Source organism: Perissodus microlepis, chromosome 3 (assembly GCF_051167445.1).
Source record: "Perissodus microlepis isolate ML-2025 ecotype Zambia chromosome 3, ASM5116744v1, whole genome shotgun sequence".
Taxonomy (NCBI): domain Eukaryota; kingdom Metazoa; phylum Chordata; class Actinopteri; order Cichliformes; family Cichlidae; genus Perissodus; species Perissodus microlepis.
Window position 1 is genome coordinate 32195186 of NC_140463.1, and position 3671 is coordinate 32198856.

The window sequence follows — 3671 nt, forward strand, 5'->3', positions numbered from 1 at the left end:
TGGGGCTAAGGAGGCAGTTGTCGCACCTTTTGCTACATACAATGTTTCTTTGACTTCATTCCATTTATTTTTCATCTATCTATAAATGGCTCCAGCGTTTCTGCCCGGATCAAAAACTGCCTGTCCATTTCCTCTGTTTAAACACTGAGATTATTGTGCCGTGTGCTCCTCGCCTCACAATCTGAGAGGTTCAAGATTTTAAGTGCTTTAGGAACTGATTTAGGCTTTTCAGGAAAGTGTGATGCTGGCTGCTTCCCAAAAAAACACAGTAGGTAGCTGCAGTCCTGACAGAGCTGGAGCGTTCAGCCCTTATACACTTTCTTACTTATGCCAATATTAAACTGCCCATGTCACTATTACACCAGGATTTTAGGTGTTTTTTTGTTTTTTTAAAGAAACCTGTCGGATCTGTAGTAAGTGTATAAAAGTTGTGTGTAATGGTGGAGATACCTGTTGCTAAAATAAAATTGGTTGGAAAAACTCTCTAGTAGTTGCTTTGGTTGCAGATTGCCACGGTTGATGGAAGTTTTTCTTGTTTGTCTGGAAATGCTCGGTGACTACTAATGAGTAGCAGTGTAATTTAATAAAGTGCTTCAAAAACTGCCTTCAGAGTAAGAGTTGTTGTGCCTTAGCACTGCAACCAACATATTTCAAAGAATGCAACATTTCACATTTTCATTGCAGCTCACAGGGTAGCTGGCCAGTGTTTGCAAACGATCACAGGAGCATGCTAGCAACCAAAGCAGTCACCATGAGGTTTTTGCCAACCGGCTGAGCAGTGAAAGGGTATCACTGTCACACCTGTAGGCCTGTGTGACTGGGACTTCTACGGTGGCCCTGAGAGGCCAAATGGACTGCAACTTAAGAAAACACCAGCAATAAGAAAAACACTGCAAAAGCACACAAAACACAACGGAAATAGGAAAAAAGAAAACAGAAATAGGAAAAAACTGATTTCCAAAAGTACAAGGGAAGTGTTTCTGGGGAGACAATAACCCGCCGGACCAGTTGCAGGAACCAAATTTATGCTAAGAATTAGGAGACTTTGAACTGAGAGACACTTAAAAGAAGTGGAGGATCTATCGTTTTGAGGAAAGAAAAGATGAGAGGTAAGTGTGTTAGCCTAACTTCTAGCCTAAAAATCCTTCATCACTATATATGAATCATGAGATTAAAACACACTTACCTAGCATGTTTTGGTTCCTGCAGCTGGTCCGTCGGGTTATTGTCTCCCCAGAAACACTTCTCTTGTGCTTCTGTTCTTTTGTCCTATTCCAGTTTTTGTTTTTCCTAATTCTGTCCCCTCCCCCCCAATTTCTGTTGTCGTTTTTTCCTATTTCTGTTGTGTTTTGTGTTCTTTTGCAGCATTTTTCTTATTGCTGGTGTTTTCTTAAGTTGCAGTCCATTTGGCCTCTCAGGGCCACCGTAGGCTTCAGTCATTTTCCCGGTTACACCTAGTAACCTGAAGAAAGCTCTCGCCACTAGTTGGGGAATACTCACTTTTCCCTCATGACTGGTGGTTACCAGATGGTCTGAGTGACTGATCCAACATTGTCACATGTCCAAAATGGTGGACAAGTCAATGTCATGCATGTTTGCAAAAGATCTATATACAAAATTTAGGTAGTAAATTTTACTGTGGCTTACAAACCTCATCTCTATAAACAGACACCTGATTATTAAACAAACAGAAGTCTGCAGGCACTGAGCAATATTATTGGATATTTTTGCTATTTTGAGTTCGACTGAATAATCAAGGATGAGCATGCTTTGTTTCCATCCAAACAAACAGTCACTGTGGAGACAAAATCAGGGGCTGCATTTACTGTAATGCAGTCGTGAAACTTTTTACCATAGTCAGGGAATTATCAAGCCTTTTGTTAGCCTTTAGCTTTTGGAAATTTACCTGAACAAGAACTCCTGCACCACATCTTCATCATGCATTTTCTGAACATCCCGGCTACACAGAAAATCTCAAAAAAACGACTAACCATTGTCCCCAGAGGCTAAGTGAGCAGGCTAGCCGGTGGGTTCCCAGACTCTGCATAGACAGACAGATTCCACTCGGGCGCACAAGAAACCATGATGGCAAACCCCCTGACAGCTAAAGGAACAGTTCTTTTGTGTATAGTGTTCCACTGTCCACTGGCTGACCACGAATTGGCCCTCAAGGTCTACAACCTCTAGCTGCTCTGTGAGGCTGCCTCAGGCTCTGCTCCATTTTGAACGGATTCCTGACATGTTCACAATTAGCAGACTTTTAGTAAGTATAATCCACATTCAACATGTTACCGTGCTGACATCTGCTAATTAGAAGTACATGCCAAAAGCCAAAAGGAGTCAACCTGCTGAGTGCTGATTGTGCTAGAGAAACATTTAGAGAAGATCAAAGTCAGTTTTATACAGTACTGTTAATCCTGTGAGGGCCATGAATTTATGTCTAACAATTCATAGTGAAAATATCAAATAGTCGTTAAGCACTGACATGCCTAAAGCTAATGCACTTTTATGGTGGAGGGATAGATAAGGAAAAAAATCAACTGCTCTTGTCGCAGCTCTTTTGACTTCAGCCTTGCCGCCTTTTTTCTCTGTTATTTAGCCAATCAAGTGGTTACACTGCTTGTGCTACAAGACAAGACTTTATTGCTGCAATCTTTCCCACCAAGGCTATGGAATCTCCAGCTGTTGAGAATGTGTTCGGGTGCTCGAAAAATCTGAAATCAAAGCAGAAGTAATGCCACAGAGATGAAAGAGGAGAGGCAGAGAGCTCTGTCTGATGACTGTGCCGGGTTTCTCTCCTTTGTCTTTTCTTTCCTGTTATTTTCACAGTTCCTGCTCGAGTAGAAAAGGGAAATTGTCATGATTTTATTGCCACTTGCCGCTCGGCAAAATGTAAAGTAAAACGTTCCAGTCTTTCCAGCAAATGTACTGTAGAGAGTAAAGCACAGCTAGTACAGAGGCACAATCAAGCACTGGGAAGATGGTGCTTAACTGAAATGAGGCTCCTAACTGCTAGGGTCACTGTTTTACACTTGCCGTGCCCTCTCAAGCATTCGCTCGTCACATGAGATCAGCATAAAATACCAACACTGGTTGCACTTTTGGGCAAAATTACACATTAGGGTATTTACTATGAAATAAAAAACTGCTGATGACCTGAAACACAGGTCACATCGATCCTGGTTTGTCACGACAGTGTCCTCCGCTGCCTTTACCTCCTTAAAACTCCAGATTACTGCTGACTTCTCTTTATTTCTCGAGTTCATCTTCTCAGTGAGAAGCTCTCAACAGGAGGATCTGGGCTCATGAATCCCTCCGAGTGTTAACCATTCCGTTGCCTTTGTGGGCTGACGGATAGATGCTGAAGTTGCACCAAAAATGAACAGCTGGATCCATAAAAAGGATGAAATGTTGTCGCTATTAAGGTGCCTAAGCTCAGCAAAACAGAGATGTTACAGGAAAATTGATTCATTTCTTCTTTCCTCTTGTGATGTGAGAGTTTACTTCAGGCTTGTGTGAGTCGCGTTGTGCCTTTGTTTCACTCTTTTCCTGTCTCGCATTTCGTACCGGCTTCTTGGGATCTGTGTTCGGTACAGTGTGTTCCCCGACTAGTCATGGTTTTAGGTAGGAAACGTAGAGACGCCTTGTCACAGATGGCACATTTGTGCTGA